Below are 23,776 nucleotides of genomic sequence, written 5' to 3' on the forward strand. Positions count from 1 at the left end.
GCATGGTTGGCTCAATGTTATGTGTGGCTGATGTTAAATTGTGACATCAGAAACCTTTACACAAAAAAATGCAACTAAGTAAGTTTTTTCGCAAAAAATGCGAAATTTTAAATCTCATTGCAAAATGTGCAAATTTGGCAAGTCCACCTATTTTTTTTTTGTAACATTAAATTAGTGTTGCAGATTTTCAGTTTGGGCGTGATTTTGCGTTTGATCGCAGTTTTTGCTAATTTGTACTTTTTACGATCCTTACTGAATTAGCCCCATAAGCAGCAACAAACTGAAAACAGTCTGTAACTCCATGCTAGACACAGCTACTGCATCAGTCTCCATTGCTGCAGTGCTGGGAGCAGGCCCCGTCCCTCCCTTTTGTTCCTTTTCGTGACATCCTCTTCTTGAGACAGTAAAAAGTAAATTTTTAATGACATCAATAGGCTTTTACAGAGCTTACCCGGGTTAAGTGGAAACAAATCCGACCCGGTAATAACCTGTGTTGAGGTGCAGTGGAAACGGCGTCTAAAGCCGGGGCCGACACAGGTTGTAGCCGGGTTAAAAATCCCGGGTCAGACCTGGTACTCACGTGGAAAAGGGGTATGATAGAGACAAAGAAAAACCTAACAATCCGTCTCAGAAATGCACAGTTTAGAATCTTGGGCTTTTAACATTCCAAACTCCACTGTCAGATATTGCCATGGCCAGGAGCTTTTTGGAAGCAGTTCATGAAAGAAGCCCTTCCTTTCCCTAAACCACTTGCCTGGCATGGTTGCATCAGATGTGACCATGCCTGCAAGTGCATTATCTGACCTGATCGCACAGGATGCGACCAGTCAGATAAGCTGTATTAGCAGTGGCAGGGAAGAGCATCTTCCCTCTGCTGCTGCTCTCAGAGGGACCGGAGGGTCCCTCTGCCTCCCTGCACTCTCCCCCTGGGTCTGCCGTGCTGTCGATCACTGCTGATCGATCAGCGCGGCAGGATCCCCCTCCAGCGGCTGCAGGCAATAACAGCCGCTGGGGAGTGTAAAACAACCCCCCCAGTCGTCCTCCCCCCCCCTGTGTACCTGCCAGTTGCCCGGGATCTAAAAACTAAAGTCCCAATGGTCGCGATGTTCCCAACCGATGTTTGGGGTGGGGTGGGGGGGGGAGATAATTTCCCCAAAAATAATAAAGAAATATATATCTTTTTATTTTTTTTTTTTATAAAATTATTTTGGCTAGGGTTTCATGCTCTTCACCTAATTCACTCATAAAAAAAACCTAACAATTTCGGAGCGTTTTTTTGGGGGGGAAAAACGTCAGTTAAGTGGTTAAAAGCAAGACACAAATAGCACTGCCTGAGCTTTGCAAAATTAAATTTTGCCTGAGCTTTGTAAACTATAATTGAAATTGTGTGATATGGTCAGATGTGACAGATGTGACAAAAATAAAACTTTTTGCCCATCATTACATTTGGAGCAAAAAAGGAACAGCGGACAAACAAAAGCACCTGATACCACTGTCAAATATAGTAGTGGCTCAATGATGCTTTGGGGTTGTTTTGCTGCTCATGTGAAATTCAGTGGCATAATAAGTCCCACTTTATACCAGGATATTTTAAAGGCTGAAATGTAATCTTTAATGGGCCTTCCATCAAGATAAGACCGAAAACACACATCAAAATCCACACTGAAATGGTTGCGGGGAGACAGAAATCAGAGTTTGGTAATGGTCCTCTCAGCGGCGTTCTAAGAGAGGAGGGGACCCGCATTCAGCCTCCGTTGTGGGCCCCCTCCTCTTAGGCAGCTAGGTGACTCTGGTATAATGCGCATGCGCAGGTCTCCGGGAACATGACGCTCACACATTGTCCCCGGGGACATCTCCAGTGCGCATGCGCAAATCACTCAGAAATGTGATTTGTGCCTGAACTGCAAGGCTTCCGCTGCAGGACTCCGGAGGGCTAAGTATAATATATGGGTGTGGTGTGGGTCCCTCGGACCTAGGGGCTCACACCGCACCCTTTATAGGGGTGTAGTACGGGTGACCGGCGGTCTCCTGACCGCCGGTCACCTTACCAACGCCGGGATCCTGGCAGCATACCGACGCCGGGATCCCGGCGGGGAGGGGCGAGTGCAGCAAGCCCCTTGCGGGCTCGCTGCGCTCGCCACGCTGCGGGCACGGTGGCGACCTGCGGTCGCCACGGGTTCTATTCCCACTCTATGGGTGTCATGGACACCCACGAGTGGAAATAGTCCCTGTTGGTCGGCATGCCGACCATCGGGATAGTGAGCCATCGGGCTCACGGAGGAGGTCATGTGACTGTTGGTCAGCCGACCGGCGGTCACATGACTACCACCCCTTTATAGAAACACCTATGGGTTCTCTCAGTCTCCAGATTTGTACCCAGTTAAAAACCTGTGAAGGGTATTGAAGAGTCCACAAACGACAATTATATAACTGGAAATGTTCTGCATGGATGTGTGGCTCAAGATCCCTCATCCACAAGTGTTCCCGAGCTTGTTTAATATTACAGAAAGCAGCTCAGTGCTGTCATCCTCACAAAGGGAGACTTCACCGAATATTAATTATGGGATAATGGGATTGGCAATATTTTTGGAACCTATGTTTTTTTTTATTTAAAAAAAAAATAGTGTTATAAAATAAGAAAATGTTTGGTTCCAAAACACAGAAGGGGGAAAAAAAGTTTTATTTCCCTGCAAATTTCACTCATTTCTTGTGTACCCTGTCAGAAAAGGGTAATAAAACTTCTGTAGATCTACATCTCGTGCCGCATCATGATTTATTAACAATTTTCCATTTACTCCTGTGGCTGAAGTGTCGCATTACTTTCTATTTAACCTGCCTGCTTTTCAAACACTCTAGTTACTATAACACAATATTAATGAGCAGACTGTACAGCAAACTGAGCAAGTGCCTCCTGACAGTAGCCCTGAACGCTTTCCTTAAACTGAAAAATGTATTTCTTCGTATGAATGAGACACCAGGTAAACAATCGTAATTTGCTATGGGACATACAGTGTATCTGGAAAGTATTCACAGCGCTTCACTTTTTTCACATTTTGTTATGTTACAGCCTTATACCAGATACTTAAAATTCTACACACAATATCCCATAATAACCATGTGATAAAAAGTTTTTTTGTGACTTTTGCAAATTTATTAAAAATAAAAAAACTAAGTAATCACATGCACATAAGTATTCACAGCCTTTGATCAATACTTTGTTGATTCACCTTTGGCAGCAATTACAGCCTTAAGTCTTTTTTTTTTTAATATGATGCCACAAGCTTGGCACACCTATCTTTGGGCAGTTTCGCCCATTCCTCTTTGCATCACTTCTCAAACTCCATCAGGTTGGATGGGAAGCATCGGTGAACAGCCATTTTCAGATCTCTCTAGAGATGTTCAATCGGATTCAAGTCTGGGCTCTGGCTGGGCCACTGAAGGACATTCACAGAGTTGTCCTGAAGCCACTCCTTTGATATCTTGGCTGTGTGTTTAGGGTCGTTGTTCTGCTGAAAGATGAACCGTCGCCCCAGTCTGAGGTCAAGAGCGCTCTGGAGCAGGTTTATATCCAGGATATCTCTGTACATTGCTGCATTCATCTTTCCCTGTATCCTGACTAGTCTCCCAGTTCCTGCCGCTGAAAAACATCCCCACAGCATGATGCTGCCACCACCATGCTTCACTGTAGGAATGGTATTGGACTGGTGATGTGCCTGGTTTCCTCCAAACAAGATGCCTGGCATTCACGCCAAAGAGTTCGATCTTTGACTCATCAGACCAGAGAATTTTGTTTCTCATGGTCTGAGGGTCCTTCAGGTGCATTTTGGCAAACTCCAGACGGGCTGCCATGTGCTTTTGACTAAGGAGTGGCTTCAGTCTGACCACTCTACCATACAGGCCTGATTGGTGGATTGCTGCAGAGATGGTTCTCCTTCTGGAAGGTTCTCTTCTCTCCACAGAGGAATGCTGTAGCTCTGACAGAGTGACCATCGAGTTCTTGGTCACCTCCCTGACTAAGGCCCTTCTCCCCCGATCGCTTAGTTTAGATCAAAGGTTCTCAAACTCGGTCCTCGGGGGCACACACAGTGCATGTTTTGCAGGTCTACTCACAGAATCGCAAGTGAAATAATTAGCTCCACCTGTGGACCTTTTAAAATGTGTCAGTGAGTAATTAATACACCTGTGCACCTGCTGGGTTACCTGCAAAACATGCACTGTGTGTGCCCCCGAGGACCGAGTTTGAGAACCTCTGGTTTAGATGGCCGGCCAGCTCTAGGAAAAGTCCTGTTGGTTCCGAACTTCATCCATTTATGGATGATGGTGGCCACTGTGATCATTGGGACCTTCAAAGTAGCAGATATTTTTCTGTACCATTCCCCAGATTTGTGCCTCGAGACAATCCTGTATCAGAGGTCTATAGACAATTCCTTTGACTTCATGCTTGGTTTGTGCTCATACATGCACTGTCATGTGTGGGACCTTATATAGACAGGTGTGTGCCTTTCCAAATCTTGTCCAATCAACTGAATTTACCACAGGTGGACTCCAATTAAGCTGTAGGAACATCTCAAGGATGATCAGTGGAAACAGGATGCACCTGAGCTCAATGTTGAGCTTCAAGGCAAAGGCTGTGAATAAATTTGCAAAAATCTCCCAAAAAAATGTCACGTTGTCATTATGGGGTATTGGGTGTAGAATTTTGAGTGAAAAAAAAAAAATTATTCCATTTTGGAATAAGGCTGTATCATAACTAAATGTGGAAAAAGTGAAGCACTGTGAATACTTTCCGGATGCACTGTATTTATCAAAAGAACTTTGCATGAAATCCCATGAGAGCAGCTGTTGCCTACTGTAGCCAATGGGATACATTACACACATTTTCCTCTCTGGTAACGTCTGCTGGTACATGATGTGCTGTCTGATAGCCCAGGAGGGTGGGGGGTTTGGGGGGCAAAATCATGCCAAATTACATTTTTCCATGACCCTTATACCCCTTTCACACCGCAGCTATAACTCGGTAAATTGCAGTTTTTTAAGCCTTCCAAAACGGTTCTAGCTGCGGTGTGAAAGGGCCACTTTGAATTTACTGGTTACAGATTACTGATATTTTAAAACGGGTAAAAAGCAGGGTCCTACACGGTTCAGACCTGTTTCATTGTGCAATGTGAAAGGCTCAGAAACGGTATTTCCAAACCACAGAAGGTGATAGGCTGTCTCCATGCGTGATGTCACCAGGCAGAAGCAGGACATAAACTGGAGGAAAAACATGAGAGTGAAGAAGCATTTTATGCTGTTTTATTATACAGAAGAGAGTTTAAAATGGCAAATTGGAGTGATGAGGAGCTTAGGGAGCTGCTTAGGATCAGAGGGGAAAAATAACCAAACAAAAGAGTGTTTGGAAAGTAGACTCTTTTTTGGGAGCACTCTAATTCAGAGGTTTAAGATTATAACATCACTGGTGAAATCGATATAATTAGATAGTATTTTCAAGTTGAATTTAAGGAGTACAAATATAAGGTGAATTTGCCGCGCGAACATATGAGCGTAAATATTAAACATAAGTGATCAGAATGTCACAATTTACTAACTGCCGGAGATTAATGGTTATGATGCAAAGAATGTAATGTCATTGCATGATATTTCTCATATAAGATATGACCATCATTTATTCTGCATCTGTCCATTGTGGATCATTTTGATCGCAGAGAATTAAATCATTGGTCATATAAAAAGTTTACCATGTAACATTAGTCTAGGTGACAATCTATTCGGGAGTCAATTTTTTGCAGTACCAGGGTGTTCAAAGGTGGTCTCCCATCCTTTTACTGACCCGGCCTTTCACTGCTTAGCTTCCAAGGTCAGAAGAGATTGGGCATCTCCAGTGAGGTATGACCGCAAATATTGAACTCACCTCTTTAGTCACCTTTGTGTTAGTAATAATGGTAAATTATTTTAGGAATATGAGGCACAAGGCACAAATGCCATACACCCTATGAGAAATGAATGCAAATGTCCTGACTTAGTCACTGAGTGATATGTCAGGCACACATCAAGAGTAGAAAAATTAGAAAAAATCACTGTGCGGAAAAATTTTTGTTGCCTTTCAAAGAGGCTCAGGAGTAATCCTTGAACTATTTTTTCTCTCACAGTGGAAGGTTATATATTTTTATTGAGCCTAAACTACTAAAAGGAGCACAGTGTTGGATTAAACCTACGATGCTATTACCACAAAAAGCCTTTATAAAATAGCATCGAGCACAAATTCTACTTCCTATCCTGCTTATTTGTATACCAATACATTGTCAGTGAACATATATCTGGGTGCAGATAATATATCTCGGTGCTTTTTATTATAGTACCCAGGTATAAACTTAGGTATAATTATACTGATCATTTATATATATTGCGTTTTTTCTGATGCGGCCATATCTTAATGTCTCCCAATTTCTTTTCATGAGTAGAAAATATGTCCTAATTGTGGATACGGTGTGGGCATGAAAAAATTCCCTGCCCAGTAATTGTTATTCATTTACGTACCTGTTTTGTTACACCTGAAATGTCAACGTGTGACTAGATCAGGTGTCTGTCTTTATTTATACTGTTGGGCATTGGTGCCATACATGTACATATGGACATACTGTGACTTTAGAACACAAAGATTATCTACGTACCTGGATTGTTGTACCTGACATGTCAATCTGTGACAAGATCAGGTGACTGCCTTCACTATATTCTTCTCATATATTGTCGAGTGTTGGTACTATGTATGTACATATGGATACACTGTGATCATATTATAAAGACTAGGGTGACGAATAAAAGGAGAGCCCAATAATTGCGGTCATACCTCACTGGAGATGCCCAATCTCTTCTGACCTTGGAAGCTAAGCAGTGAAAGGCCGGGTCAGTAACAGGATGGGAGACCACCTATGAACACCCTGGTACTGCAATAAATTGGCTCTCAGATCAAGTGTCACCTATACTATATTTACAAGGTACTGCTAAATGAATATGCTGTGTGGTTTAGATTAATTTTTCCGCAGTGATTTTTTCTTATTTTTCTACTCTTGATGTGTGCCTGACATATCACTCAGTGACTAAGTCAGGACATTTGCATTAATTTCTCATAGGGTGTATGGCATTTGTGCCTTGTGCCTCATATTCCTAAAATAATTTACCATTATTACTAACACAAAGGTGACTAAAGAGGTGAGTTCAATATTTGCGGTCATACCTCACTGGAGATGCCCAATCTCTTCTGACCTTGGAAGCTAAGCAGTGAAAGGCCGGGTCAGTAATAGGATGGGAGACCACCTTTGAACACCCTGGTACTGCAAAAAATTGACTCCCGAATAGATTGTCACCTAGACTAATGTTACATGGTAAACTTTTTATATGACCAATGATTTAATTCTCTGCGATCAAAATGATCCACAATGGACAGATGCAGAATAAATGATGGTCATATCTTATATGAGAAATATCATGCAATGACATTACATTCTTTGCATCATAGCCATTAATCTCAGGCAGTTAGTAAATTGTGACATTCTGATCACTTATGTTTAATATTTACGCTCATATGTTCGCGCGGCAAATTCACCTTATATTTGTACTCCTTAAATTCAACTTGAAAATACTATCTAATTATATCGATTTCACCAGTGATGTTATAATCTTAAACCTCTGAATTAGAGTGCTCCCAAAAAAGAGTCTACTTTCCAAACTGTCAAAGTCAGAAAAATATCTCTATGCACACTACCATATTTGCACCTCACACAGGTCCGTGCTGCGCATGCGTACGCTCTCCCGTACGTGCGCATACTCACAGTCGCGGGCACCCGCAGGCGCACGGTATGCGTATTTACGGTAGAGTTTATGTGATCGTAGCGTGCGACTCAATCATTACATATTTTCACTATATAATGTATTTTTTAGATCATGGTCCCTTTGATAGATTCTGAAAGTTTGGTTAATATAGAATGTTCATGAACAGAGAAATCCCTCTTTGTTTGATACGAAGGGTCAGACAGGAGTAATACAGTGGTGTTTAGTATCCATCGGAAGAATATTTAATTAGAAATATTCCGGTGTTGGTTTGAAGCAGATCAATCGCTCGTGCGAATAGTTATGGACATAAGAAGTTTATGAACATTTACTTTATTTGCACTTTATTACCCATGTGGCGGGAAACCCAGTTTCCCTCCCACCTGAGCTGTTGGAAATAGTCACAGCCCACCTGTATGAATCAACCTATGACCTTTTGTTATAATGCGAGGAGGAATTCCTGTGTCCAATGAACAATGAGATTGTAGGGACCATTGAATTGCATTGTGTGTGGGGCATAAATAGAAAGGCCGATCACATCCAGCTCTTCTCTTCAACGGTTATCATTGCTGAAAATCGGGAGCTGGATGTCCAGAGGCGCATGCGATCGTTTCCTTTGTGCGTAAGTTTTTCTCCGTAATCATACTGTTTCTCTCTTGTTATTATGGGCCATATCTTTCTCTCTCTTCTCTTTCTCTCATTTTTCTCTTAAACTTAATTGTCTTGTATTTACTGTGTAGTTACCTGGTTAGTTAGTCTATGTTATATTGTAGTGTATGATTTGTATTTGTATTAATTCTTTTGCAAGTATATCATTCAAAATATATATATATTAGGCGTTGGACCCTAAGCCCAGGTATCTGTGTATTTCTTATAGAGTTAAGTATTCTCAGAGCGTCGGTGACGCTCAAACTGCTTTTAAACTAGTAAGGTTATACTGTGTTGCATTTACACCATATCACTACACAAAGGGTTTACTGCATAATACACTGTTTATGGTTTAGATATAAAGGTTTTACATTGTGAGCGTATGCGCCGCTGGTGATCTCCTCGTGGTCTCGAGCGGTCACATCGCTATAGCGAATCATTACGGTATTCGGCAGCCAATAGCGTGCCTGCCAGTGATCTCTTGGCCGTGAGCGAACGTAACGCTTGAGCGTCTTGACCACGGCTAAGCGATTGTTACGCAACGTGCGTACCCTTACGGTACTTCATACGTAGTTAGCGTACAGTGTTCTTAGACCTCATAAAGGGTATTATATAAGATAAATAATATTTAGCTTTATCAATTGCGGGCTCGTCCTGTCCTTCACATATCTGCACTAGGTAATTACAGCAGACATTATCCAGCAGCAAAGGGCGGGAGATCATATTCCTCGTAGTGCTGTTTGGATAAGCGTCTGCTTCTCTTAGTAAAGGGTGCTGAAGGAATCCGGGAACCGGAGGTAAGAACAACACGCTAGTCTCTTTTAAAACTGTTTATTTTTCTGTCTTGCGTACACACGCACGCATATCTGCATTTCTTTTCATTCGTGTATTTTCGTATATCACTCTCCTGTTCGCTATTATATAGTTGATAAACGTGCTAAGAGAGATTTGCCGCTATTTCAAAGTGTAAAAGTAAAGATAACATAGTTAAAATATAGACAAACACACAGTTTTTCCTGGGAGATAAGGCGAAGTCAGTGTGTTGTGCGGTAGATGATCAAGGATCATCTACATTGATAAACATATAAATTGTGTTACGGTGGATCTTTACTTTGCGTACACGTGTCTCTAACAAGGACTGAGATTTGTGCACGCAAACCAAAGGCCGACGCACGCAGCGTATATTACGCAACGGAGCGTACGGGTACGCCCACGTAACTCAAATCACAAGTTTTTTTTTCGCTTCTCAACGCGATAAATAGCGCAACGCGGTAAATAACGCAAGGCGATAAATCGCACAAATTTATTTTAAATTCGAAATTTAAATTAATAGATCCTTCTCCTAATTTGTAACACATCTGGTCTAAAGAGAAATTTCTGCGCAGAAATAGAAATAGAAACAAAAGTGTACATGTGGTGAGTGAGTGTGTTGTATACAATTTTACAGGTTGAACCACAAGAAAAGTCGAGTTCTCGTGAGGTACATGCGTGTAAGTGACGTACATGGTGGCTAGGGAGGCATCCCTGGTTAAAACATACAATTTGAGCATTAGAGTGTAGCAGACCAGGAGGTCATACTGTAACAGACCAGGAGGTCATAGCAGACCAGCAGGTTCAGGTACAGCAGACAAGGAAGTCCGCTATACAGTCCACAGGCACAACACCAAGAAAGGGTTGGTGCAACACCCATATAGGCCATACAAGCTCTTGCTGAAGGAATTCGCAGCCGCAATTTTCGATTCCACTGGTCGCTCCGTACATAAGATTAGTTGCTTATGTGCTGAACGATTGTACCGCACGTAATTGTGTACATTAGTAAACCTGACCGGTACTATTTGTGTACGAAGGTCATAAACGCTGTTTGTACATTCTAACGTGATTTGTGTAATTTTTTTTATTTTAAGGGAAGTTCGCTGCTCACTCAGGAACTATCCAACAACCAATAGTTACTGGAAAGAGTAAGTGTTCTTCGGATCACCCTCACAGGTTCCAGTAAATAGAGGTTCAGGTCGCAGGGGCCCTGGGTCGAGTACGCCAGCACCATATCGGTGTGATCAGGTCGTATTGGTCGGCGTGGGCGAGTGAGTGGGGTACTCGGTAAACCGCCACCGTCAGCCTATTTTGAACATTTTGGTTTGCGTAAGGGTTGGCTGAATAAAGCAACACCTTCGAACTATGGGGGCCACTTGTTCAGGTAGGGGGCGATCAACCTCGGTTCGGGTTGATTCAGTGAACCGACCAGTCGGGTCGGCAAGATACGTGATGTGTGAAAAATACGGTTCACACACGGAGGTTTTATGTGATGAATGGGAGAGAATGACGGTACATGACGGGGAGAAATTCCCAAGAGTAGGTAGCTTCAGCACAGAAGTGTTAACGAATTTAAGGAGAAGGATATGTCTCATTAAATCAGCAAAGAGACGAATCAAGCATTATGATTATTTGCAGTTGTGGCAACAGGAGGGTGACATACAGAGAGGATTGGCTCAGGCGGCGGGATCTGGCTCAATCAGAAAACTGATAGCCACGGCCCCACCGCCACCATACATATCAGGAGAGAAATTGGTTGCGGAGAATGACGCACTAAGGTGTAACACACAAACACTTAGCAACTGTGTAAATGTTAAAGATAATGTTAACCAATTAACCAATGCAAGTATTAACCCGTGCAAGTTGTACCCTGTTTTGAACTTTCCTCAGGAGTGTGATCAAGAAGACGAATCGGCAACAATTTCAGCGCTCTCTCTAGCAGCCACCATAGCAGAGACCACAGTAGGCACAGCTCCACCCACGAGATTAGTAACAAGGGCCCCTAGCGGAGGGATAGGTGAGGTCGTATCTACAGGTAAGTACGGCACCATACACTATGCTGAAGCCATTTCACCACAGGCTGTAGAACCCACACAGAGTGATGTTGTTAGAGTTAATCCTGTTAGGGTAATAGCTGTTCCAAATGGGAAAACTGACACATCAGGAGTCACCCCTGTGAGGAACATTGCCATGTATAGCCCATTTTCCAGAATGGAATTAAGGACCATAGTGTCTGAATTCCCTGACCCTAGAAAAGACTTAGTTGCCAGCCAAAAATACATCAGAGACCTAGGTAACACTGTAGAGCCCAACAATAAAGACTGGCAGATATTGCTGAGAGCATGTTTACCCTCCAATGTTGACGCAACTCAATTTTTAGCTGACTGTGGATTAGATCAGGATGTACCTCTTACAGATGTGTACAACAAAGACAATGTAAAAAGAATAAGCTTACAGTTAAAGGAGTATTTCCCAGCCGTAGTTAAATGGAACAAAATATTCTCCATTAAACAGAAGGAGTCAGAAACAGCTGCAGAGTATTTTCACAGAGCATTATCAGAAATGGCAAAATACACAGGCATAGAGGACATTAAAACAAACATAAACCATCGAGAAGTAGCAGTATCGGTACTGATGGATGGTTTAAAAGAGTCATTGAAAACTAGGGTACAGACCACACAACCATGTTGGCGAGGTCTGTCTGTGGCTACTTTGAGAGAGGCTGCTATTGATCACGATAGGAACATCACCAGACACAGGGAACAACAAAGTGATAAGTTAATGGCAGTAAGTATACAGGCCCTGACCACAAAACAGCCTGTGTTAACATCACCAAACCCTGTGGGTAAGTCAAATGTGGTAACATGTTATTTTTGTCACAGACAGGGACACTTTGCACGAGACTGTAGATCGAGAAATGTACAAAAATCTTATCAACCCCCTAGACAACGACACGACACACGACATTGGGAGCAGGGTCCGCAGAAACGGAGTTATGAGCCACATGCAGGGGAAACAAAAAGATACCCCCCAAACAGAGATTGGCAAGCCTCTGGTAGTTCCCAGCTAACTCCCTCACAAGTAGTTGCTGCCAGCGGGATTCAGGGAGGTCACCATACCCAATAGGGGTGTGGCCATACCTGTAATCTGCAGCCAGTAAAATTGATTGCAGGCCTTGGAAGTGAACCAGAAATTGCAATCAATGTAGCTGGTAAATCATTAAACTTTCTTGTAGACACAGGGGCGGCCAAATCAGTGATAAATTCGACAGTGGGCATGAGAACCACTGGTAAGACAATTCCAGCTATAGGGGTAACGGGAGTAGTCCAGCACTACCCTGTTAGCAAACCAGCCGAGATTACAGTAGGGCCTTTACATTCCAAGCATTCCTTTTTGCTGGCTGCATCGGCACCGACCAATCTCCTGGGAAGAGACTTACTGTGTAAAATGGGGTGCGTCATTTATTGTACTCCTGAAGGTGTATTCTTGGACATACCTGAGAATCACGCTCAGGAAGTACGAGACATGTTAGACTCCCCGTCAAAATTAATGTCACATACCATTATGACAAATAGGACTCCCTCCCAAGTAGAAGAAATGACATCTCAGATACCAGAGTCACTTTGGACAAAAGATGGACAGGACACTGGATTAATGGCAAACGTAGCTCCGGTAGTTGTACAAGTAAAAGATGGTAGGATAGCTCCAAAAATCCCACAGTACCCTCTGAAGCTAGAGGTGGAGTTAGGAGTTTATCCCGTAATAGAGCGCTTGCTACAACAGGGCATTCTGGTAAGAACGTCCAGCACTGCCAATAGTCCCATCTTCCCTGTTAAAAAGAGTGGGGGGAGGGGTTACCGGCTAGTGCAGGATCTAAGGGGGATTAACAAAATAGTTGAGAGTCAGTTCCCCGTAGTGCCAAATCCAGCTGTCATCCTAATGCAAATCCCTCCCACTGCGAAATTTTTCACTGTTATTGACCTCTGCTCCGCTTTCTTTTCGGTACCTCTGCACCCTGACAGTCAATATTTGTTTGCATTCACATACAGAGGAGTCCAATACACATGGACTCGATTACCACAAGGATTCATAGATAGTCCAAGTATATTTTCTCAGGCTTTGCATGATTGTTTACAGTCTTTCCAACCAGTGAGTGGATCAGTATTAATACAGTACGTGGATGATCTACTACTGTGTTCTGATTCATTGGAAGCATCCCTGAAGGATACGAAACAGCTCCTGTTTCATCTTTCAGACACAGGACACAAGGTTTCCAAAGACAAGTTGCAATTATGCCAAACTAAGGTAAAATATTTGGGACACTGTCTAACACAAGGACTGAGACACCTGACCGCTGATAGAATTCAAGCAATTAGAGACATGACTCTGCCACAAACCCAGCAGCAGATCAGAACATTCTTAGGAATGTGTGGGTATTGCCGTAACTGGATCCCAGGGTTTTCCATCCTAGCGTTACCCTTGCAGGAAATGGTCTCCTCAAACAAACCTGATCGGATTTCGCATACAGACGAGTCTGAGACAGCATTTGAGAGACTTAAACAGTGCCTAACGCAGGCACCAGCATTAGGTATGCCGGACTATGGGAAACCCTTTGAACTATACGGAACAGAAAGTGCTGGTTGCGCGGCAGGCGTACTAACCCAAAAGCACGGTGATGCCAGCAGGCCAGTAGCATATTACAGCGCTCAGCTAGACACGGTAGCGCGATCCCTCCCCACATGCTTGCGAAGCGTTGCTGCGATAGCATTGCTAGTAACGAAAAGCGAAGACGTCGTGCTAGGTCACAACCTCACAATTCATACACCACATGCAGTGTCAGCCTTGTTAAATTCTGCCCAAACCAGGCACGTCTCATCAGCGCGGTTTACAAGATGGGAATTGGCACTAATGGCCCCCGTAAACATCACCATAAGGAGATGCAGTGCATTAAATCCTGCAACATATCTTCCAGGTGTGCCTGGACAGGCACAAAGGGTGGAGGATGAGAGTGGTGGGGAAGGAGAATTTAATACAAAGGAAGACACTCATGATTGTATGGAATATTTGACCCAAAATTTTACCGCAAGGCCTGACATCAGTGACAACCCACTGGAAGATGCAGAACTTACGTTCTACACGGACGGTAGTTGTCATAGACAGTCTGACTCGGGAGACTTGTGTACTGGGTACGCAGTCGTAGATGACCAAGGCACCATAGAAGCGGAACCGCTAGGCCCACCTCACTCAGCCCAGGTTGCTGAACTGGTCGCCCTAACCAGAGCATGTGAATTGGCTAAGGGCAAATCAGCCAATATCTACACCGATTCTAGATACGCATTCGGGGTAGTCCATGATTTCGGAGCCCTATGGCGCCTCAGAAATTTCATGACGGCAGCTGGTACACCGGTAGCGCATGCAGCTCACATAAAAAGGCTTCTAACAGCGATACAGGAACCCGACAGAGTGGCTGTTATCAAATGTAAAGCACATACATATAGCCAAGACCCAGTATCACTTGGTAACAGCCGAGCAGACGAAGCGGCTAAATTAGCAGCTGGTACCCCCAGACAGACAGACAGACACCACACAACTGATGGTATTTAATACCATCAACACACAGAAGTTGTGTGAGATGCAAAATTTGTGTTCCACACAGGAAAAGGCAGTCTGGAAGGCAAAGGGATATGGCCAGGAGTCCTCAGGACTCTGGACGGATGGACAAGGTAAACCGGTGGCCCCCAGAGCATACCTTCCATGTTTAGCTGAGGCAGCTCACGGGCTGACTCATCTGGGCAGGGAAGGGATGTGCAAGTTGGTAAGAGCATATTGGTGTGCCCCAGGATTTTCATCTCATGCGAGTAAAAGAGCAATGTCATGCCTTACCTGTCTGAGAAAGAACATCGGAAAAACAATACCAACAGAACCATCCCATATCCCACCTGCCGGCGGCCCTTTCCAGGTAATACAGATTGACTTTATTCAATTACCCCCTTGTCGAAATTTGAAATATGTACTTGTTTGTATAGATGTTTTCTCAAATTGGGTCGAAGCATTTCTGGCGGCCACAAATACCGCTATGTTTACTGCTAAGAAAATTGTGCAGGAATTTGTATGTAGATATGGTATCCCTAGAATTATCGAAAGTGATAGGGGTACCCATTTTACAGGTGATGTCTTTCAAGGAATGTGTAAATTGATGGGAATTGATAGCAAGCTGCACACTCCATACCGTCCACAGGCGAGTGCGAAAGTGGAAAGAGTGAACAGCACTATTAAAAATAAACATAGTAAAGTGATGGCAGAGACAGGATTGACATGGCCAGAAGCTTTACCCATTGTACTGTACAGCATCAGAACCACTCCCAGGTCCCCTCTTAATCTGTCTCCCTTTGAAATCTTGTTTGGTCGACAACCGCATGTTATGATTAACCCTCAGGATGATTTGAAGTGTAACAATGAAGTGACTGTAAAATACTTGATTAACATGAGTAAACAGTTAAGGAATCAAAATGATAATCTGAAGTTAGTGATTCCTGACTTACCAGATAGTAATTGTCATGACATTGAACCTGGGGATTATGTAATGATACGGAATTTTCTACGCTCAGGTTGCCTTATTGACAGATGGGAAGGACCATACCAGGTCTTATTGACTAGCACTACAGCATTGAAGGTTGCTGAGAGAGAGACTTGGGTTCATTCGTCCCACTGTAAGAAGGTCGTTGATCCAGAGAAGTTCTGTGATAAGGAACAGACGGTAGAGGTTGTATCACTAGAGTGTCTGTTCCAGGAGGACTAAGGCGGCACCTGAGCATCGAGAACTACAAGATCAAAAGCAGTTGTCGATCCCCTGTTCCCTTTTATTGTTTTTCTCCAACTTCCCATCCCCTCTCCCTCAAATTATTTTTTTCCACCTTCTCATTCTTCTCCGTTTCCTCCTACAAGATGGACTTGCCCCAAGAGACTGTGATCCGGATTTTCCTGTTGACCATGATGTTGACCAGAGCAGTCTGTTCCGGCGAGAGTACCATGGAGTTCGAGAGAGGTTCCGGAATGGGTTCTGATGACAGAAATGGAGGCGTAGTTTTCCAAGAACAACTTAACCAACAAGTAAAGGCGAGTATCAGAAAACGATCCGATAGCATTGACCATAGAAGGAATTGTGAAGGATTGTTAGCTGAAGAAAACTGTATCTGTCGGCTCTGTAACAATGTCATTGAGGATGGGTGCATAAAGAAATGCCAATCCAGTTTTAATATCCATATGGACCGGCATCCATTGAGTGACTATCACTCCTTAGTGGGTAGTGTGTTAAATAAAACAGATTGTTGGGTATGCTCTCAAGTACCTCAAGGTCATAGCAAATCAGGGCTAGTACCATTTCCTTTAACGTTAGGGGAGGTACTTGAGTTAAGTGGTGGGAGACCGGTGGACAGGAGGTTTAATATCTCCAGCCCTCCTAGTTTGAAGCTCCACCAATACCATGTGGATAGGTCCCTATTATGTTTTAACATCTCCAATCCCCGAAAGCCGGGAAATTGGGAAGTGTCATGGAGTAACCAAACCATGACCTTTTCGCATAGAGCAGATAGAATGCCTACAGATACAGAGCTTGAACGCCACATAGCCAGTAGAGGAAAATCTTTCCGGTATAGGTATACCTTAGGAAATAGGATTACTAGAGTTGGAGAGGTATCACCAGGATACTGTGCACATATCGTACAACCTGATACGTGTACTAAGCAGATGGAAGAATTAGGGTTAGGAGATTTCACATGGAAGTTGTGTAATATGGTTATGTCCTACTCCGTCCCATATGTTCTCCCCGATGATGCATATTTCATATGCGGGAGAAAGGCGTACAAGTGGCTTGCCCCAAACTCTGAAGGATTGTGTTATATTGGAAAAGTACTGCCTGAAGTAATGACTGTATCACATGACAAAATGAAAGACATACACCGTGGTGCCCAAGCTCCTTATACTCACACCCATTACGAGCACATTGTTAAAAGGCACCTGATAGAGAAGACAGAGCATCCGGCCTCTGACCTGATAAGTGAATCCACCGGGATTCAATTCTTAATCGCGTTAGATTTCACCCGCACCGCTAGAGGAGTGCTGAATTATAAATACATATCGGCGCTCGCAAATTTGTTAGATAATATCACTGAAATGTATGATGACACATTTAGGTATACTGGAAGGGAACTTCAAGCTTACAAAACAGAACTAGTCCAGCATAGAATGGTTCTTAATTACCTCACAGCAGTAACAGGCGGATATTGTGTCACACTGGCAACACAATACGGCGTGAAATGTTGCACATATATTACGAATAGCACCGAGGACCCGGTCGAGGTCATAGACCAAAAGATGGACGATATTCTCCAACTAAAGTGGGAATTTCGCAGAAGACACAATCTCACCCTTGCTGCTGTGAGTAATGAGCTGACTGGTTGGGTGTCATGGTTGAACCCGCGAAATTGGTTCTCCGGTTTAGGAGAATGGGCCCAAGGAGTTATAATGGATGTTGGGAAGTTTCTCCTATGTATCTTAGGTGTTATCATAACGATTGGTTTGATATTTAGATGCGGTCAGGCTTTAATGAGGTGCAATCATCGTACTAGGGTAATGAGTTTAAGGAGTGAGGAAACTGTAATTCCAATGGACTTGATTTATGACCCAAATGTAGAAACAATGATGTGATGAAAATGCGATTTCTACGGTCCGTTTCTTTCACCTGTTTTTCCGTTTCCTCCAAGGTAAAAAGACCCACTTGGACGAGGAATTTGATGAGCCGATATACAGACAACAGAGAGATTAAAGAAGTTTTGACAACCTGATACACAGATTTTTGATGAACTATGCCATGGATCCCCAGTTTCCCTAGAAATTTTAAAATTACGCTAGCCCAACACTTTTGTAAATCTATGGACATTGACAGCTTTGCTCGCACCTTATGAGCAAAAGCACAAAGAAGACTGCATTCAACAGACACCAAACAAGACCTCAATCGACGAATGTACATTTACCTGACATAGAATACCACCGCATTTACCGTAATTATGTCTTTTCTTCATTTCTACAACCCTCAGGTAATGACACACATAGTCGATAGGGAATACAGGCACAGATATCAGCAATCTCATATCTCCCCCATCCATGTATCATCAACTAAAATGTGCTCCCCCATTTTGTTACAACCAAAGCCGAAAAGAGCTCGGTAAAGTTTGACAGCCCATCCACAGACCCATACCACGGGATAAGAAGGAATTCAAATGTATACTTCGCAATACCTCGAAGCTTGATTTAAAACACGTACGGCACGATGATACATGACCCCCAAGCACGGATTCATACACACATGCTTCTGCTATCTCACTAGGTCATACCCTTTTCCTACCTTCTCCTCCCCTACCCAACCATGTAAATGTATTAACCCCTAACATATATTTTTCTCTTTTTGAAATGTTTTCAGGAAGTGGCAGTTATTGTTGACTGCCAAAGGGTGGACTGTCAAAGTCAGAAAAATATCTCTATGCACACTACCATATTTGCACCTCACACAGGTCCGTGCTGCGCATGCGTACGCTCTCCCGTACGTGCGCATACTCACAGTCGCGGGCACCCGCAGGCGCACGGTATGCGTATTTACGGTAGAGTTTGTGATCGTAGCGTGCGACTCAATCATTACATATTTTCACTATATAATGTATTTTTTAGATCATGGTCCCTTTGATAGATTCTGAAAGTTTGGTTAATATAGAATGTTCATGAACAGAGAAATCCCTCTTTGTTTGATACGAAGGGTCAGACAGGAGTAATACAGTGGTGTTTAGTATCCATCGGAAGAATATTTAATTAGAAATATTCCGGTGTTGGTTTGAAGCAGATCAATCGCTCGTGCGAATAGTTATGGACATAAGAAGTTTATGAACATTTACTTTATTTGCACTTTATTACCCATGCGGCGGGAAACCCAGTTTCCCTCCCACCTGAGCTGTTGGAAATAGTCACAGCCCACCTGTATGAATCAACCTATGACCTTTTGTTATAATGCGAGGAGGAATTCCTGTGTCCAATGAACAATGAGATTGTAGGGACCATTGAATTGCATTGTGTGTGGGGCATAAATAGAAAGGCCGATCACATCCAGCTCTTCTCTTCAACGGTTATCATTGCTGAAAATCGGGAGCTGGATGTCCAGAGGCGCATGCGATCGTTTCCTTTGTGCGTAAGTTTTTCTCCGTAATCATACTGTTTCTCTCTTGTTATTATGGGCCATATCTTTCTCTCTCTTCTCTTTCTCTAATTTTTCTCTTAAACTTAATTGTCTTGTATTTACTGTGTAGTTACCTGGTTAGTTAGTCTATGTTATATTGTAGTGTATGATTTGTATTTGTATTAATTCTTTTGCAAGTATATCATTCAAAATATATATATATTAGGCGTTGGACCCTAAGCCCAGGTATCTGTGTATTTCTTATAGAGTTAAGTATTCTCAGAGCGTCGGTGACGCTCAAACTGCTTTTAAACTAGTAAGGTTATACTGTGTTGCATTTACACCATATCACTACACAAAGGGTTTACTGCATAATACACTGTTTATGGTTTAGATATAAAGGTTTTACATTGTGAGCGTATGCGCCGCTGGTGATCTCCTCGTGGTCTCGAGCGGTCACATCGCTATAGCGAATCATTACGGTATTCGGCAGCCAATAGCGTGCCTGCCAGTGATCTCTTGGCCGTGAGCGAACGTAACGCTTGAGCGTCTCGACCACGGCTAAGCGATTGTTACGCAACGTGCGTACCCTTACGGTACTTCATACGTAGTTAGCGTACAGTGTTCTTAGACCTCATAAAGGGTATTATATAAGATAAATAATATTTAGCTTTATCAAAACACTCTTTTGTTTGGTTATTTTTCTGCTAAATATATTTTGACTCAAGGGAGCACCACTGAAAGCAATAATTAACATGTACAGGGACTATTATTTTTCCAATTACATTATATTTGCTGCACTGTGAAGTAATTCAGGAATAATTCAGTTTTTCAGAGGTCTTTATCTGTCTAAATACTGTACTTGTGCGGTCCCCCACACCCTTTTTCTTTCAAATAGGATCAGAGGGGATGAAGAAATTGCTAGACAAATCACTGGGACAGTGAAGGATGCAGTAATCTACAAAAACATGGTAAAGATGCTTGAAGCTGCTGGGTTCCATCGTACAACTAGCCAAATTAATAATAATTAATTCATAATTATTAATAATGTGTGGGCCAGAAAAGTCCATTTACAATGACAACCACTGTTTTCTATGGGTGAAACGGGTTCAGTGTGAAAGGTACCAAAACGATAATGAAATGGTAATATACCAGTTACAACATGCGATGTGAAGGGGGTTTAACTGCTCAGACCCGTTTTAAGTAGAGATGAGCTGGTTCGGTTTTACTCGGTTTTACTCGGTTCTCAAAACGGCATCTTATTGGCTCACGGATGTCACGTGTTTTGGATAGCCAATAGAAAAAAAAAACGGATAAAACCGAACTGGCGTTAATTCTGGCGTTAAATCCGAACCCGCTCATCTCTAGTTTTAAGAAACGTTTTAAAAGCAGGGTTTGCAATGTGAAAGCAGCATTAGAGTTGGTACTGTTGGCTAGCCATACTAGAGGAAGAATACAATGATAACAGTAAATCAAGTTGAGTTTAATAATACAGGTTGATTGGCAATTGCAGGATCCCAGGCTTGGAAAATATGGCTATGTGTATAGATGCCCATAATTATCTTGCTGACAGCATACAGTTCTCAGGGGTTAATTTAAAACCTAAATTAAGTGTTACAACGACATTAATGTTCTTGTCTTTATTATATTGTCATTTATGACAGAAGATCTACTTCATTATGTATTAAATGTTTATGTAAGTCAATGTTCAAAGCTATACTCCTAAGCAGAATCCTAGTGAGGAAATATTTCCAGGACAGTGATAGCGTCAGCTTTATTGCTACAGCCTGCACATTTATCTTGTAAGTAATTAGTGGCCTTTTGAGGTTAGCGTCATCTGATGCGCACTAGTCCCCTGGTGGATAAATAGTGCACCTTTTTGAACAACTGTCTGCTGCTTAGCTGCTTCACAAAGAGAAGCTTTTTTGAAGAATCATTTTAAAATTATTTATGACGTCCAGAATTATTTTGAGTGAAACAGAAATGTCTCCAATTCACTTAACATGATTTTTCTTATTAGTGGAGTGGCAAATATATGTGGGAAGAGATCTGAAGATGAATGAAATGCCTTGTGACTATCATTATGTATCACTGCATATCGCATCAATTCATTATGTTGTACAGCTGCAACTTTCCATGAAAGGGAATCTCTGGGAGAGGTTTATTCCTGCCACCAGCAGCCATCTATTAGGCTTCGCTGGCCCCAATAGCATGTAAAGCCAACTTCATCCTGAGATGACGTTCGTTTATGGTGGAATTGTTAAATTGACTAAGGCTGCGTTCATATAGAGGCTTACTGGGGATGTCTATAAAAAAGAATATTAAGGCACCATGGGAAACCTATTTTAAATTGGTTGTGTTAAATTGTGTGAAGCATCAATATAGCCATTCTCCAGCAGTTTTCACCGGAGATATTGTTTGTCAAAGCTCCATAAATAGACCCATAGATTTTCTACCATACAAACATACAAAGTTTTGTTTTCTTTTATGTATAAACAAAGTTGTATGTAAAACTCAAGGTATGTCTGTATTTGCATTGGTATGAGTGTGACAGATTTTTCTGAAGAGTAATGTCAATACCTAAGCACCAAATGTTTTTGTTTTTTCCACAGAAACAATTCAGTTCCTGACCATGGATGAAATAACCATAATCCAAGACTGATGGTTTTTCGGAATACATATGTTTTACTGGCAGCCACCAGTATGCCGGCTGCTAGAAAGCCCCTAGCAGGCTTGCTGCGCTCGCCACAGGTTATATTCTCCCTCTATGGGTGCCGTGCAGGGGAGGTCACCTTACAATCCCTACTGCCAGGTTCTACTCATCATAGCTTCTATGTGGAGTACAGTTCCTCCATTCCAAGGGCATAATCCATCGTGACCTCAAGCCTGAGAACATCCTGGTGGTTGGAACGGGTTTTATTAAGATAGCCAACTTTGGTCTTGCACTAGAGAAAATCCAGAGGGCAACTGGCTTCATTGGAACACGTGGTTACATTGCTCCTGAGGTGCGTGCTGGCAGGGAGTACAGTGCCAGTGCTGACTGGTTTTCATTTGGTGTCATAATGACCCAAATGATCACCGGAAGTCTTGTTTACCATCCTACAAGACTTGGAGTCAATGGTAACATACAACTCCATCATTTCTTCCAGCCGGTCGACTGGGTCGCAGTGGAAGCCCTTGAGACTGTGCCCCCATACAGATGCGGACCACCATCCTTACCACACTCTGACTTCATTCTAAGCCACCTAGAGAGAATGGAGGCAGCAGAGGCCCGTAAGCAACCAATAACAGCTAAGGAGCAAGGACGATTTAGAGGGTTCTCATTTTTTCAGCTCAGCCTGGAGAACCCTCCCCAAGACACCCAACCTATAAGAACACCAGCTGAGGCCACAGCAATGCTGGTTACTCGAATAGAAGACTCTGTATCAAATGGGAGATGTGAATGAAGATGATGTGCCCAGCAAAAAATATGCATTAACTTACTATAAATATAAAATAAGAAAGAGTAGCTCAGAAAACTACTTTCAATGTTTATTTTGAAGGTTACTTTGAATGTTTTTGTTTTGTTAGGTTGGGGTTAGTTTAGATGGTCATAGAGGGTGGGTTGGGTTTGGGACAGTTTTAGAATCTTTATTTTTGTTAGTTTTTATATTTGAAAAACATTGTTAGAGTTAAAAAAAAAAATTTATGTTTTACCTTTTAGATTTTAAATGTTACTATTTAAATAAAGGTTTGTACTTATAGTAGTAGGTAGGTAGTTAGTATGCTAATAGTAGGTTATATAATAGACAAACACCATAGAAAAAGGTGTGAGACTGGCCGCATGGAAAGGTAGGTTGGAGGCCAGATAGATTTAGAGTTATTTAGATTTTTGTACTGTTTTTCACATGTATTTTTTTTTTAATATTCATAATAGTATAACACCATAGAAAAAGGCATGAGACTGGCCGGCTGGAAGGGGAGGTTGGAGGCTGGATAGATTTAGGGTTATGTAGATTTTTTTACTGTTTTCACATGTATTTTTTTTATTTTGAAAGTAAATTTATACATTTGTACTATTCATAATAGAATAACATCATAGAAATAGGTGTGAGATTGGTTGGCTGGAAGGGGAGGTTGGAGGCTGTATAGATTTAGGGTTATTTTGTCATTTTTACTATTTTTCACATGTATTATTTTATATTTATGGTAAGGTAATACATTTTTAATATTCATAACAGTATAGTGGGGTAGGGGAGGAAATTTATGTCACTGGGGCTGGAAGGGGGG

The 23,776-nt window shown here is 42.4% G+C and overlaps 1 long non-coding RNA gene and 3 pseudogenes across 1 annotated transcript in view; 3 read left to right on the top strand and 1 right to left on the bottom strand.

Annotated features, from left to right (window-relative positions):
• Window positions 1-23,100, top strand: part of LOC134910440 (uncharacterized) — a 69,806-nt gene extending 46,706 nt beyond the window's left edge. Inside the window, exons 2-3 of the long non-coding RNA XR_010176198.1 lie at window positions 20,406-20,478; window positions 22,120-23,100. This is a non-coding gene — a long non-coding RNA (uncharacterized LOC134910440). The remainder of the gene's footprint in view (window positions 1-20,405; window positions 20,479-22,119) is intronic.
• Window positions 5,781-5,900, bottom strand: LOC134912134 (5S ribosomal RNA; annotated as a pseudogene).
• LOC134912472 (5S ribosomal RNA) lies at window positions 6,834-6,953 on the top strand (annotated as a pseudogene).
• LOC134912306 (5S ribosomal RNA) lies at window positions 7,221-7,340 on the top strand (annotated as a pseudogene).
• Window positions 23,101-23,776: the final 676 nt, after the last annotated feature.

This window comes from Pseudophryne corroboree, chromosome 4, assembly GCF_028390025.1.
Source record: "Pseudophryne corroboree isolate aPseCor3 chromosome 4, aPseCor3.hap2, whole genome shotgun sequence".
Classification (NCBI taxonomy): domain Eukaryota; kingdom Metazoa; phylum Chordata; class Amphibia; order Anura; family Myobatrachidae; genus Pseudophryne; species Pseudophryne corroboree.